Below are 16585 nucleotides of genomic sequence, written 5' to 3' on the forward strand. Positions count from 1 at the left end.
TCCGATTCTGCTTGCGATTTTCAGTATCGATGTTGAACATCTCAGCTACTGTTCACGCTGTTGTAACCCGAGCGACGTCATGACTGAAAATTGCGACCGAAATTTCATCATGCGAATCAGGCTTTAGCGTACCCTCTGCGGCGTCCACGTGGAATGAATCGCCGCATGTCACATTATTCACGCGACGTTTTGTGGTATAGCGAGCCTCAGTAATTTCGTTGAGGCTGCTCAAGTAGTCAGGCATTGCCCAGGAAGACGTAGAATCAACAATTCCAACGCAAAAACCTGCGTTGGAGTCAGACCACCGCCGACAACAACGCAATTCAATGGTTTGTTTATCGGCGACGCGGCGAGCTTCTTGCCCACACCCCATCGCGCATGCGCGGCGCCGGTGGCGTCGGCTAGGAGCGCTCCAGTTTGTTTGTAAACATGAGTTGGTGTATAAAATATAGTGGAAAAATGACGTGAAATGAGGTGCCACTGAGCACCACGTTTTACATGCTCACGTCACGTCATGTGAGTATAACGTTAGGAAATTCATTTTTAAGTCTAGATACTTTAGACCTTGTCATTCGCAGTTTTCTCCGTTGGTAGCAGCCGCCTGCATTACTGGTGTTCTCGCGGAAAGTGGCGCACTAGCTCCCAATCAATTGCACAGCGCGTGCCATCCTGACTGAAAGCAATGTCAAGGGGTGAAACTAGAAGACCCTGTCCTCTAATAAAACGTTTCGTAGAGATTCCCGCTTCAAGAACTTGCGTCCCATCAAGTTTCCGAGTCTATTATATTCGCGAACACCGCCCCGTCGGACTTTAGCAAATGATTGACTCTTTGTCCAACAAATGTTTAGTCGAACTGTGGTAAAGTTTGAAGGTAGGCCAGTCGGTGCTGACACGTGTGACGTCACTGCTCCTCGCGCATACGCAGCACGGCTCGCCAGAAGCCACGTGAAACTGCTCAACCTCGGCCAGTGTAGACTACGCTACAAAATAAACTCCTAAAAACACGCTCCGATTCTATTCAAACATGAACTCCGAAAACACAGTACGCTACCTATAATACGAGTCTATGCGCAGCCAAACCCCGGCGTAAAACAAGGAGCGCGAGGCGCGCGTGAGTCGCGCGCCTTGCCTCGGTTCAAAGCTGAGAAAAGTGGAGTCGACCGCCATTATTAGTTATCTCGACTGCATTTCGCTCAAAGTAGGTTGAGCGACACGAACACGCTCGGAAGTAAACATATTGCTTTGAGGTGAATGATCCAATGAGTGGTTTAATTAATGATGAGGTGTACTCTGACCAACGGGTTCGAATAAAACTCAGATTTCATTGCTTCGGCAAGCTGCAAACGTCTTAAAGAGGCGACCTTTTTAAGAGGTTTTTCAGGCGAGGCGCTTTCTTTTTTTATTTATTTGTTTAACTGACATACCCTCAGGGCCATCAGCATTACAGAGGTGAGCGGGAGTTAGAAGAGAACAGAACAAAGCTGTACACTTTGGAGCTCAGTCTGAGCTGTATAGATTATTTACGGCAATTTTTAAACATATAGTAAGTGGCAATTGTGGCAACATATGTGGGAAGGTAGTTCCAGTCCACTGAAATTTTTGGGAATGGATGACTCTTGTTTTGGAATGTCTACTTTATATATATATATGATGAAATCCGTGACAATATATTAGACGGGTGATTCAGCGGTCGGCTGTGAAGTACTGCGTTATTATGGTATCTCTTATGAAAGTGACATCAACGCGCTATTTTACGACGTAAAGTGAGGTAGGAAATGATAGGCTGGTTGCCATGGATCATAATTATTAAGATAAAATACACAGAACAATTTTGTACTGATCGAACGACGGTTTAGCGAGAGAAACCTGGCCCACGACGTTTCATCGCATGCCACTTTAGCGAATGGCGGCGTTCATTTGACCGAATAGATAAAATGAAGGCCGCCGCTGTCCTGTTTTCGAGCTTGCCGAACCTTTGGCAATGGACGCTCGAACTTGAGTTCATATTATTTTCCCCAAACTATAGCGAAGCACCCCTTGCTATCGTTCTGAACAGACCGCCTGGCGCGGTCTGTTTGGATGCCCAGTTCGCCGCCCCTACAAATGCCTAAACGTCGACTCGCGTATGTGATCTCTATTCGCTAAACTCTAATGCGCTAAAACGTCTTCGTTCATATATGGACTCGCATTAATGTTTGTAAGATGTTTCACAAAAATCGTGCACGCAGGTTCGTGTCTGTCTCTCCTTTTTGCCCCCTCGGCGAGCGGTCGTTGGCAAAAATATAAGCGCCTTCTTTTTTTTTTTTCGTAGAAAAAACCGTGCGCAACAAAAGGTAAAAAAAAAAAAAAAAGGACAGGCCAGAAGGTTTTGAGGTGGGGTCCCCTCCACATTCACAACGCCGACAACCAGGCGAAGTCTAGGGAGCCTTCATGTGCGCTTTGCTAGAGTGATGCCACCCTTTGTAATACCGCTCGCCCACAAACCAGCAGCCATTTTGGTTCTGGGCATCCATGGGGCTAATAACTCTCCCGGAAACAAGCACCTTATCTCACAAGTTCGGAGCAGGGAAGTCAAGAAGCCGCTCGCTCTCCACAGCATGCGCGCTCGATGAAGAAAGCGCGAAACAAAACGAAAATAAAAGAAACGGGACAACAAAACTAAAACCAGAGGGAACAAGCTAAACAAAGAAAATGACAAGTGCAGGGTGCGTCGCCAGGCCCAGCCCAATACCCCCCCCCCCCCCCCCCCCCACACACACACACACACTGACACACACATCTGGAGCCGTCAGCGCCGCTGCAAAAGAACTTCGAGGATGGCTGAGAGCCGGAGGCAGTGGCGGTGGCCGCGGCTGCAGGGGCCGACGCCGCTTTCCGTGACCTCGAGGCTCGGTGACTCGGTGAATGGCTGTGACTCGGTGAATGACTGTGACTCTGTGAAGGGCCGTGAAGTCGAACCGGTCGAACGACTTCATGAACGGGATCAGTTCACGGACGTGAGGGGAACGACTTGCTGAACTCGATGAGCTCGTGATGGGACGGTGAGCGACTTCGTGAATTCAGAGTTGGCGGTGATGGGATGGGGAATGCTTCATGAACTCTGTCGGATTCGTGATGTGACGGTGAGCGACTTTGTGAATTCAGAGCTGGCGGTGATGGGATGGGGAATGCTTCATGAACTCTATAGGATTCGTGATGTGACGGTGAAGTACTTCGTGAACTTGACGGATTCGTGAAGTGACGGTGAATGACTTTGTGAGTTCAGAGATTGAGGTGACGTGATGGGGATGAGTTTGTTGTCCGGTTGAACTCCGTGATGTGAATGGCCGTGACTTTTGGACGTCGGTGTACTTTGTGATGTGAAGGGCCGTGAATATTAGACATCGGTGTACTCTGTGATGTGAAGGGCTGTGACGTTTGGACGTCGGTGTACTTTGTGATGTGAAAGGCCGTGACTTTTAGACGTCGGTGTACTCTGTGATGTGAAAGGCTGTGACTTTTGGACGTCGATGTACTTTGTGATGTGAAGGGCTGTGACTTTTGGATGTTGCTGTAATTAGTGATGTGATGGTGAGTGAGTGGGTTCGGAAATGCCGACCTATGGTTATGGGCTGTGTCATTCGCTTGGAGTGCTCTGTAAGTCGAAGTGATCAACCCACCGCACATTCTGTGAGGACGTAGAGAGGAGTTTCGCTGTATTTTTGTGATGGTTAGGTTTCCTTGGTAGGTTACTTTAGCTACTTTGTAAGATAGTGCTAGGAAGAAAATAATGATGTTATAAACTCAAAAAAATGCAAGGAGTCAGATGCCTTTTGTTACAATCACTGTTAATTGGATATTATCTTTTATCTATTATTTAATTATTGGTAAATATTCAAAAGGGTCCATGAGGTTTTGGAGTGCATTTTGTGGCATGATGTAGGAAGTGTTGAGACAACAGGTAGCTTAACAGAGAAGTAGGTACCACTGAATGCAAAGTGGCCGCATTTGTTAAAACACAGCAGCTTGGAGCATGTGGAGCGAATATTCATGCTGCAGAACCGAGGGATATCAGTCTCAATCCCCACTCCTGAACATTTCGATCTGGTCGTGCATTGTTTTGACATTTGCTTGTATAATCACTACTGTGTGATGCAGGTTAAAGACACCAGATGCCCATTGGGGCTGACTGGCTTCCCCTTGTCTAAACAAACACACAGTGAAGCAACTCACGAGTTCCTGAATTGCAAAGGTAATAAAAAATGATATTTGAAAGACTTGTTTTAATTTATTAATTTCCTTCTGAACCAGCTTGCCACAGGTGTGATTTCACGTGGCACTTTCTGGTCACGCTTTGTTTTATCTAAACTCGAAGCATCAAAATCTTATTCTATGTACTCCAGGACAATAACGGAAAACTACCTGAGGTATCAAGTGGTCGGAAATTATTCATAATTTACTGAAAACTCAACACATAATCACCTATACCTTTATCGTATCTTAATCAAGGTTAGAATGTTCTATGCGCCGAACCTTCTACGCCCATTGTTCCAGAAGCCCACGCATGTACAAAAGGGCTCAGCGTGGCAAGCCGCGGTCCCCGATTTTTATTGGCCACAACAAGAATCAACAATACAACAAAACTGTTAAAAAATGCACTTTTGATCATTACTGCTTTCAAATACTCTCCCAAACATGTAAGACTACTGAAGGATGTCTCTTATAGTCATAGTGCAAATTGTTGCCTTTGTATTAGGCTTTCTTCGTTTGCAGCAATGCTCTACTGCAGCCTTTCAGCAGAAACTTACCAAGCAGCCAGCCATCAGGCATAGTGCCTGTATGGAACTTCTCATATAGGAGGTTGCATTTCCTCCACATGAAGCTGTCATGAGTGCTGCCTGGCCACTTGACGGTCAGCTAGGTGACTATGTTGTCTGCATCACATACGGCCTTGACATTGATGGAAGCATAGCCTTTGCGGTTGTGGGAACCATGGGGTTCCCTCTATCCCTATCTAGGCCTAGCTTCAAGCAGGCCGTGGGAGTCGTTGTCACCAATGGCGTCAGCCTCCCGGATACAAGGAACCACGAGGCCGAATTCCCCGAAGGGGCCGGCTCTCCCTTGCCCATTTTGGGTGAACGCGCCTTTGGCACAACCTTGAGAGTTATAATGGGCGCGACTGCTAGCGGCCTCCCTGGGCGCGTCCATTCTCCAAGGCTACATAAGCTGGCCCCGAAGAAGTGCCGGGGGCTCTCGTCGGCGGAGGCCGTGGGGAAGTCGGAGGCCCACAAAGAAAAACCGAGCTCCGTAGAGCCAGGGCCTCCGCCGACGAGAGCCCCTGGCACTCCTTCGGGGCCAGCTTATGTAGGCTCGGAGAATGGACGCACCCGGGGAGGCCGCTAGCAGTCGCTTCCATTATAACTCTCAAAGGTGTGCCGAACGCGCGTTCACTCAAAATGGGCAAGGGAGAGCCGGCCCCTTCGGGGAATTCGGCCTCGTGGTTCCTTGTATCCGGGAGGCCGACGCCATTGGTGACGATGACTCCCACGGCCTGCTTGAAGCTAGGCCTAGATAGGGATAGAGGGAACCCCATGGTTCCCACACTCCCTCCTTCTCAAGGCTAAGGTTGGCCAAAAAAAATAAAATGGCCTACTGGCTCACAAAAACAAAATAAAAACGCTAGAGCGAAAAGAGCAAGCCGCAAAGAAAACCACAAGTAATAAAAAAACGATCAGCGTGGTACATGCTGAAAAACGCTAGCTCGCTGCTTGCAAGTGAAGCTCAGGTACAGTCGAACTCTTCAGCCCACGCTTCGTGGCAGGCTTACCGGGAGCAGCGTTGAACAGTCCGCGTAGGGGCCTGGCCGGGGGCAGGAAGGAACGGTCCGGTCACTCCTCGACAAAATGTTCGCGGAACCGCGGAATGAACGACGGCTGGGCGTCTCTTCCTGGGGACGCACCATGTGGCACGGGCACTGTCACTGGGTTCGGGACGGGATGCGAACTGCTTGTCCGCACGGGTCCACAGCTTGGGTCTGCGACTGGATGCCACGTGTTGCTGGCCTGGAGACAAGTCCAGGCAGAAGAAGGTGGCTGCCGCCATCTTGGCCAGATCTGAACAGGCAGGCCGGCGACGCTGCGATGACGATGATGCTCCCTGGCGTCGATGCCACCTCGATGTGGCCCCATGACTCAGGAACCACCGGGCACTGGAATGCAGCCTGCGGGGAATAGACGCGCCCGGGGAGGCCAGTAGAAGGTCACTCGAAAACGGGACGCGTCCATATTCACTCCGAAGGGTGTGCCGATAGCGCGTTCACCCAAAATGGGCAAGTGAGAGCCGGCCCCTTCGGGGAATTCGGCCTCGTGGTTCCTTCTATCCGGGAGGCCGACGCCATTGGCGACGACTCCCACGGCCTGCTTGAAGCTAGGCCTAGATAGGGATAGAGGGAACCCCATGGTTCCCACACTCCCCCCTCCTTAAGGCTTAGGTAGGACTAGAAGTAAAACAAAATGTCCTACCGGCTCTCAAAACAAAAAGAACTTAAAAAAAACAAAAACAACTGCGTCCTGTACCTTGAAGCTGCCCCGCGGGCGTTAGAGGAGGACGGCCTCCTCGTCGTGCAGCAACTGCACCATGTCGGCGCCGAGGTCTATTAGGCCCAGGTCCTCTGCCGGTAGAGGTAGGGGGCCCGCCCCAGCAGCCCAAAAGTCTGCGCTGGTCTTCCGGGTGCAGGTGCAGCAGGACGGTGGGGTCCGCCGCGTCTCGAAGCCGAGGAGCCGTGGCCATGATGGCCGCCGCGAACGGGGGGTCCCGCTCCATCCGCGCCAGCACCAAGGCCAGCGCGTTGGCGCCCCGGAGACCCACCTCGGTGAGCCGCTCCACGTGGCTCAGCGATCGCAGGTAGGCCCGGTGGACGAAGAGGGAGCCGCAGGCGCGGCAGAAACGGAACCCCAAAGGGGGCTCCAGGCAGGCGCCCCCGGCCGCCTTATCAATGTCAGAAACAGTCTTGCCGCGGAACGGCTCTTCCACCTGCGCCTCCGCCGTTGTTCTGGGCACCCGAGGTTGCTCCTCCCAGGGGGCCGCCGAGACAAAGAACTGGGGTGGCTCCTGGCCCTCCTGGTACGTCCAGGTGGTCATGGTCCTTGTCTCCACCGGCGGCACCCCATGGGAAGAACGGGACCGACCGCCGTTCCGGTGGGGCGCACGATCCCACCGCTCTCCTCCGCGACCTGGGGCTCACATCCTTTGGGGGTGGGCAGACATGGCAGGAACGGAAACAAGAAGACGACTGACCTTTTGGTCGACTGTTGTCTTCGAGGAAAACTCCTCTCGTGTTCCCTGGTGGGTGAGATTAGAGCATCGGGCGACCAACCTGACCAATGGGCGGTGGCCTACCCTTTCCCTCAGATGCCGTATATAGGGGAATCCTCGTACGGGATGATCCGGGAGGGAACGTTGGGGTGGCCTTGTATCTAGGTCACGGCTTGCCAACAATGGTGGCTGACGCTTTCGCGAAGGCAGCTGGTGCAATCTCTGCCCTTGCACTTCCCTTAGTGTGACATTTCGCCACTTATTGGGACTGCCTTTGTGAAAACTCTGAATATTAGTTTCTCCGAGTTCGCAGATTGTAGCGGGGCGCCTCGTTCTTGGCGTCGTCTTGCGTTTCGCGTGCATTCTTGCGCAAGAGTGGTTTTGGGTTTTGCTCCTCGTTTTCCCTTCTGTGGTAGGGTTTGAGATTGCAAATATGCACTGGCCCTCCGACTTTTCGTGACTCTTGGTCAGTCAGCTTGTACACGAGCGGTGAAAGTATTTCTCGCACTTCGTATGAGCCCAGCCACTTAGGTGCCAGCGAAGCAGAAAAGCCTTTGCTGGCATCGCTCAAAACGTGGTTTCGTCTGAGCACGAGATTGCCTACTTTGTAGCGGAGTTCTTGGCGAGAGCGATCGTACTGAGCCTTTTGTTTAGCTCGCGCTACCCCAAGATTGCGACGGGCCTCCTAGAAGGCTTCCGTCATCCGATTTTGTAGCAAGCGTGCGTGTTCAGTCTGTGTCGACTGCACGTCGTTTGCCCCGGCGTTCGCCCTTAGGACACGGTCCCTGGGATTCGCCAACTCTCTTCCGAATGTGAGGAAGGCGGCGGTGAAGCCTGTCGAACGATTGACAGTGGAACGGAGAGCAAACCCAATTTCAGGAATGTATGCGTCCCCGTCGCGGTGCTTTTCAGCAAATGCTGCCAGCATGGGTTTTATGTTTCTGTTACATCGCTTCATGATGTTCGCCTGTGGGTGGTAGGGTGTGGTTGTTTTGTGCTTGATGCCCAGGGCTTTGCAAGCGTCCGCAAATACCTTCCCGACGAAGTAGCTTGCTCGATCTGTTAGGAGAGCTTCCGGGAACCCGCATCGGGTGAATACCTCCATGAGCTTCTTCATGATCGCTCGGGCTGTCAGCGTTCTCAGTGGGAAAAGTTCTACCCATTTGCTGAAGCGATCCGTGACAACCAACAAATATTGGTGTCCTTTGGGGCTCCTTGGCAAAGGGCTGACCACGTCGCAAGCCGCCAAAGACCATGGTTCTTGGCTGTGGGTCGGCTGCATTAGGCCCGGAGGTTTGCCACCTCTTGGTTTGAAGCTTTGGCAAGTTTGGCACGTGCGGGCGTAGCGGAATACGTCCCTTTTCATGCCCAGCCAGGTTGCGATGTGACATAACTTTGTGTAAGTCTTGGAGCCCCTCGCATGTCCGGCCAAGTGCGAGTCGCGATAGTAACGCATTACTGCACACCTCAGACTTTTTGGCACTACCACCTTGAACACATTATCCGTGTCCTTCTCAGATGGAATATACTTCAGCAGGAGCTCGTCGGTGTTCAGCAGAAATTGATCCAGCGTGTCAGTACCAATACCAGATACATCCTGACACTCGGCGTTTACTGCAATACCAGCAGTCGTACGCCCGGTGGACGCACCGCCCGACTCCACGGGGTCCGACTCACTCGAGAGTCCGTCGATCACCTTTCGACAAAACGGATCATTCTGCTGAGCTTTCAGTAGCTCTTCTTTGCTGAACACGATCCCCACTGCGCTCACTGCGTCTACGTGGTTCACGCTCTCGTCCGAAGAGGTAAGTAGTGCTGCCTCCTTTTGGGACTGAATTTCGGCTTCGCCGGGCATTGCATGTGCCGTTGGCTCGGCCAGGCTCCTCGTGGAAAGATTTGCGCAGCCTAACGGGGCTCGCGACAGTGCGTCGGCCACAACGTTTGTGCTGCCTTTCCTGTACCGTACGACATAGTCGTATTTTTGCAGTAGCAAAGCCCATCTTGCCAACCGCCCTGTGGGTTCGCGAAGTCTTGACAGCCATATTAGGCTCTGGTGATCTGTTTCGATCGTGAATGTGGTCCCGTCGACATAAATGTCGAAACGCTTTAAGGCAAATACAATAGCCAAGCACTCTTGTTCGCAGGTGCTGTAGTTCACCTCTGCCGGCACGAGCGAGCGCCGTAGCGTCGGAGATAACTCACCCCCTGCTGACTGAGTCATGCAGCGTGTCAGGGCAAGAAAAAGCCCGTCTGTCGGCGTTGTTACGACATTTTTGGGATAAACAGACACTCTCCTCAGCCTGTGTCTTAGCTCCCTTTTGTGGAGAAACTCACTCGTCCGAGTCACTCATCGTGGTATCTTCATCACTTCCCTGTAGCATGCAAGCAGTCCTATCCATTGGGACATGTCGATGCAAACTGTAGAAAGTTCTGGGATCCATTCCTGAATGAGACCATACAAGAACAGAGTGAAAAGGGGATATAAAATATCACATCATTTTTCTTACATGCAGAAAAGTTTGCAAAAATTGTGCTCAGTGTTGCATAGGAATGAAACACCTGATTTTGGCTCGTGTCTTGAAATGATTTGAAAAGATGACTTGCATCATGGCCACATGTGTGCCCAGGTATGCAAAGACCACGCACAAATATTATCAATGAGATTTGAAAAGCCACTGCCACAAAAATAAAAACTTGGAAACCTCTGTGCACTTTAGCCGTAGCAAAACATGAGGCACACCAGTTCTTTAAAGCCTCTGTAGCTGGGAAAAGTGGTGCATTCTCTTCCCTCCTCCTTCAAAAAACCCTCCTTACCCTACCTCTAACTTCCGGTTTGCGACGGAGGCGCTCTCTGGATGTTCCCAAGGGTCTCGATTTCTCGGTCAGCTGGAGCGGCCTGATGCCGGTCGTGTAGACTTTTCTTTTCACATAATTAAGTGTGGGAATGACCTCATTTAGAGCCCGCATTCGCATCCGACAGCCCTGAAGCCTCTCTAGATTTGTTCGTCCAACTGTGGATTCTAAAAGTGCTTTGGATAATTGTCCCAATTGTCCCTACTGAATTGCATTATCGGTCAGTGTCTCAAGGGGACCTATCTGCCCCTTTGGCTTCACAGGAATCACAAATCTTTTTTTTTTTTATCATAACGAACTGCCAAATTGCAAATCATTCTCCACACGATTTCAGATGATTCACTACTTATTTTTAATGTGTGGAGAGAAATCATACTCGTGCTTGTTACACTGACTTCGCTCGCACCTATCCTAGGCAGACAATAATGGTTGGCAACATTATGGCCCAACATCCTTGGCCAATCCAAAAATCATTGGCCATTGCCTGCCCAAAGGGCACAAACCATTTGTGGGGATCGACACTGTCCTTTCAGTGGCCAATCTGTGATTAATGACTGGCAATCAGACATGCCCAGCACACAGCCAATGTTGGCCCACACTCATGTCAAACACAGGCAGCCAGTTCCAAAGCCTAGCAATATTGCTGGGCAGTTTGGAAGGCAAAATAATTTTCTAGCTTACCCAAGCAGGACCAAAAGATTCATTTCGAAAGTTTGCCCTCTCCTGGCAGAGGTGATAATACTGTATAAAGGTGTGTGCAAGACAGTGTACAAGTGAAAGACCAGCAATATTGCTACAAAATGAAGTGGTATACAAAAGTAATTGCTACACCTTTAAAAGTGCAGTATTTGCATCACTGCCAGTACAAGGCAAAATTTTGAAAGTTCTATAATTGGCTACAGTGGTAGGCACTTTCTGCAATAAGATACCACTACATAAAGATTTTGCTATATTCATGGGTGGTAATTGTTAGTTCCCTCAGCACACCTTCACGCAATATGAAAGACCCATTTGACAAGACTGCAGATGGCTGTGCTGGATTTGCCTTGTCCTGGACCACATTGATTGAGGCGAGGGAATAAGTAAAAATTTGCTGTATCTACTCACTCCAAATAGAGTGAGTCTGGCCCATGTGGGCTTTGCACCACTGCGTGCAGTGAATTGGTCTTTAATATTCGGGAGACTGCACATCAAGAAATAAGACAATAACGAGCAAGGTCACAACCGAAACTTGTTATTCATTCTAGGGGCATGTTGGAAGAAATGGTGAACTAAAGCAACAATAAATAAAATATTTTAAACAAAGCAATATCTGGTATGTTCAAAGAAATGGTGAGTTAAACCAGCAATAAAGAAATTTAAAATAATGAAATATCTGGAATGTTACAAGAAATGGTGATCTAAACAAGCCATAAATTAAAAGAAAATTAAAACAGATCTCTGGAATGTTTAAAGTAATGTAAGCTAAACCAGCAGTAAATAAAAAAATTAAAATGAAGCAATATCTGGACTGTTCAACTAATCCAACAGTAAATAAAAAATTAAAATGAAGCAATATCTGGAATGCTTAAAGAAATGATGAGCTAAACCAGCATTAAATAAAATATTTTATACAAAGTGATATCTGGAATGTTTAAAGAAATGATGAGCTAAACCAGCAATAATTCAAAAATTTAAAACAAAACAATGATTACAATGTTTGCTTGGGTGCATAGGAAGCCTTTCGTCGTTTCAATGTTCCTTCAGGCGCACAGGAAGCCTTTTGTCGTTTGTTGCATCCCCCATGTCTGTCTCCCGCATCTGCTAGCCAGGGCTTCACCACCTTCTTTACAGAGGTTAGTGTGGCGGTCCCGACGCAGTCGTGGTCCTTTACAGAACCTGTAACAGTCATAAACCTTGTAAACAGCTAGGACATCTCAATGGCTTTGTCAGCCATCAGGCATTTTCAAGCAATCTATTTACCCTCTGTTGAGTAATGTGAACGACATAAGCTTGAAAGTAAAAAGAGCTATGGATACTAGTATAGCTCAGTCCCTCTACAGCAATTATCTTATATAAATGTCAATATGGGGCTGCCAAGAGTCATCTTCAAATTGTCTTATGCAAAACATAGGATCAGCCAAAGGTAATTAGTAATCAATGCTTTGTTTGAATTTATTTTTAAAGCCCCGAGGAAACATTTAAGGTGAGTATTGCCAAGATTGCAATATTCCCAGATTAGCAATACTTACTCATACTGAATATGAGGCTCAGTGTCTGCTCAAACTTCCGAAAGCTTCCTTTAGTGCCGCCAGACCCTTTACAACTCAGCCGAAGGGCTGCTTCATTGGCCGTCAGATCCCAAGAACCGCCCTGACGCCATCATTGTGGACATTTCTCCCTTTTTTTGAGAAGAAATGCGCCCGGAATGGAGTGACAGAAAATACTGCACTGACCAATGCTTCCATGCTGGATTCTTTTTATAGGTATCTCTCAATGTCCAAGAGTTCACTTATGTTTATTGCTGGGATTTTGGGGCAGTCCTCAGGGAAGCCTGACAGGCTTCGAATTTTCGATGTGGGCCTCCGCAAATGTTCTGAAAGTATGTGGGCATGGTTGTGAGGCACTTTCTCCTCAAAGGCTGTAAGAAAATAAGTTTATATTAAAGTTCCTCTCATGAAAGCATGATTACATTAGGGAACCTTAAAACATTTAGAATACACACCCAGCTGACGAGCCTGAAGCTTCAACAACAAATTTCTGTTGCTGCCAGTGCTGTAATTGTCACCTGAAAAAAGTAGCCCTTTAGCGTACAATTTCAGCATGGCACCATAATCTGAAAAGGAATTGATGTCGCATGGTTACTGCCTTGCTTCAAATCTAGTTCCTTCCAGTCTAGATATGTCTGTAACCAGAATAAAACAGCATAACGTCTGCAATTTAAAGAATGTTGTTTAATAGCCTATCGTAACATTTAATTCTTCTTACAACTGTGAGGACAATCAAGGTAGCATTATATCTTTTGTTGATAACACACTTGAAGTTAACACATCATATTTATCAACACATTTTATTCCAGCACAATGTTTTAACAGCAGCGTAAAGATCCGAGCTTTTTCATTAATCTTCAAGAATGGTACAACAGAAAAAAAAGAAAAGCTATGACATCCAAGACCACCATTCTCAAACATCTTACCAGGGCTCTCGTGGAACAATGGTTCACGCTTTCTCAACAGGGCCGGTGCACTTGAGTGGGTCGACATGGCAGCACAGAATGAAGAGCCACGTTTTGTTTCAAGAGTGTTGAAGAATGGCACGACACAAAACAAAACTACAGCATTCGAGATAAACATTCTCAAGTATTGTCGTACCAGAGCTTTCGTGGAACGACACTCCACTCTCCCTCGACAGGGCCGGTTCACTTGAGTGGGTCGACATGGTTGGCTGGGAGTGTCTCTGCAAATACAGTGCCAGGCAACAAGGCAGCTTTACCCATGTACTTTCTTTGAGCGCTGTGTTGCAACAACAGCACAAAATGAAGAGCCATGTATTGTTTGAAGAATGGCACGACACAAAACAAAACTACAACATTCGACTTAAACATTTCCATGTACTGTCATACCAGAGCTCTCGTGCAACGACACTCCACGCTCCCTTGACAGAACCTGTCACTTGAGTGGGTCGATATGGTCGGCTGGGAGCGTCTCTTTGCAAATGCAGTGCCAGGCAAAAAGACAGCTTGATCAATGTGCTTTCTTTGAGCACTACTTAACCATGTAGTGTTTTGTAGGCACTACACAACACATCTATACTTACCTTTTTTACTTGTGCTTGTTTGATTCAAGAAACAGCATGCGTACCATGTTAACTGGTGTAGATATTATTAGAATAGAATAATTACCTGGTGGGCATGTGTAGAGTGGCAGAGAGGGCATCAATCATGACTTCACCATTTCCACTGTCGTCGGATAGTATGATCCTTTCGCCTTGAGCGCTTCTCTATTTCACTTCCTTCACTTTCTAAGTTGTAATGTTTGCGTTGGCAACAATGTTTGAAGAGATGGTGGATCGTCGAATTGATGTGACAGAGAAGACAAGACAAGACTTCGTCGGTGTGATCACTGCTCCAGGAGTAAATTCAATGATGATTCGAAAGATTCAATGATTCGACAGGGAAGACTACATTATCAGCTGGAACGTGAAGAGTGACCATGCAGCTGTGTCAGTTATGAGGTCAAGAAATCAATCTCATCTTTGGAACGGGTGATGGTGCAGAAGCACTTGTGTCAATCGTGTTCACAGTGAAAGGCTCAACTCGTCTTTCTTTTTCAAGGCTGTAGTCATAGAGGGGTAAAAGTTGTAGGCCGACATCTCAGACAATCTCACATCACATCAGAACAACACAAGAGCGATGCAACAGTTTGGGCAGGTGCCCTTGGTTAAAAGCGACAATACAACAGGAACGCTGCAACATTTCGGGCAGATCAGGCGACAACACAACAAGATTTTGGTTTTGACATCACTCGACAAAGATCCGCATGCTAAGATCCCCACAGCTTTCTGGCCTGTGTGCTGAGCCAGACCTTTTTTTAAAATTTGGCGGATCATTAAAATCAACCTGCCTGCGCTGCAGCTGGTTGTGTTGTCAGTACAGAACCAGCTGCAGCTTTGCAGCTGGACGCCTGCATAAAACATTAATCTGTTAGTCCTTCAATTTGAGCTTACTAAATTTATATATTGCAAAAGATTGATTCTCACAAAGCGGACATATTTATGGCAACAGCAAATTGTCCTGTAAACACTGCAACTTTGTTCTGATACTTACTTCACTAGAAATGATGCTTTGCTCACTACATCAACCACATTGCTAGGTTGATGATCCGACATGAAAAGTTAGGTTAGCACTTTGACTAAAAGAAACAGTTTGCATCCACAGTTTACCAGAAAAACACTGCTGTAACTAAATGAGGCACATGGACTTGATTTGGCGTGTGCAAGCAGGGCAGGCAACTGACAACAATTTGAATTCCATATCTTAAGGCGAAGGTGATGAGTTATTCAGAGAGAGCACATAATACCGTTTCGATCTAGTGTGGTTGCAAACCGTGCTTCTTGGTGTCTGGCTTTACGCCGATTGTACCTGTGTCAAACATGCACTCTGGATGAGCGCATTATGCTCAAGTCCAATAATTCACTAAGCTCTGCTAAATATTCTCATAACATTTGATTGAGAAGTTTGTTTACCTGTGCATTTTATTAGCATACTTCCTGTTGTGTCCAAGTGACAAGCTGGGAGCCCAGTCCAGATGATCAAGGTCAAACAGGTCAGATGGTTTGTCTAAGGATTTTAATGGTGCATTTCACCAAATCAGGAAACATGACTGAGACAGCAAGACACCAATTGTATTTGGTACGGACTACGGATAGATATTGTGGAACAGTTGGCACCGGTGCTCAACATTCACTCGGATTTCCTTCATCCAAACATCATCGCACACGTCTAGATTGCCTGTGTAGTATCAGCACGCACACTGTGCAGGTGGGGGGGGGGGATTCGCATTCATCATTCAGCAATCATCACCCAGCCACATGACATGGGGGATTTGTATCATAGGCTTTTGAAAGCAGGACAAAAAGGGCTGGGTGTTTGATATCAGGCGCTTTCGTGCACCACCCGCAAAAGGCTGCTCTAACTCTATAAAATCTTGCATTTGAACCATTTTTGCTGTTATTTGTGCAACCTACAGCTGCGCGGTGGTGAGGCATGACTACTATGAAGCCAAGCCGCGAGAATAGCGGAGGTGTCGAGCACCAGCGCTGTATGAGCGACCGAGCAGACGAGGAAGCCTCCAAAAATGGTGCCTTCCCTTTCCTCCCCTCTGAGTCGGTGCATGCGCCCAGTAAAAAAAAACGCACTGTATGTGAAAAAAAAAAATAGCAAGATAATAATTATGTACATTCAATATGCGGTTTCAGTTGCGAGAAAAGGAAAACTGATTGTAGCTTTTTTTTCTAGCTTATTATTAGTAGTAGTGAGCACTCTGGAAAAAGGCCAGAGGTCATCATAACCATTCAGTTGATTATGTAAGATTTACATTCATATGTAAGTGTGACATCAAGATTACTAATTTGGCGATCCTCACCAAAACCTGACCTATCAGCTTCATTTTAATAAAAATTCTCAGTCACAATCATATGAACGTTTGGCTATTCATGCAAAACATTCCTTTTGCAGTGGCTAAACAATATTATATCAAATGTTTGAATGTGTTATGTGTGCCCATGTTCCCACTCATACAAGACAAAATCATGCAAGTGCATGCAAAATAAACTAGATGCATTTTCGCATGGTATGCCATACCTGCAACTACCTCCACTTCTGGCGTCGGTGGCTGTTTGGGTAGTTCTCCCGATGCCCTCTTCTGTGGAGCCACAGAGCCACTGACACTCCTAGTTACCA

The 16585-nt window shown here is 47.7% G+C and overlaps 1 pseudogene; it reads right to left on the reverse strand.

The window, feature by feature from the left end:
* Positions 1–11836: 11836 nt before the first annotated feature.
* Positions 11837–16292, reverse strand: LOC121046030 (annotated as a pseudogene).
* Between the last annotated feature and the right edge of the window lie 293 nt (positions 16293–16585).

Source organism: Ixodes scapularis, unplaced genomic scaffold (assembly GCF_016920785.2).
Source record: "Ixodes scapularis isolate PalLabHiFi unplaced genomic scaffold, ASM1692078v2 PGA_scaffold1__304_contigs__length_218370807, whole genome shotgun sequence".
NCBI classification, from domain to species: domain Eukaryota; kingdom Metazoa; phylum Arthropoda; class Arachnida; order Ixodida; family Ixodidae; genus Ixodes; species Ixodes scapularis.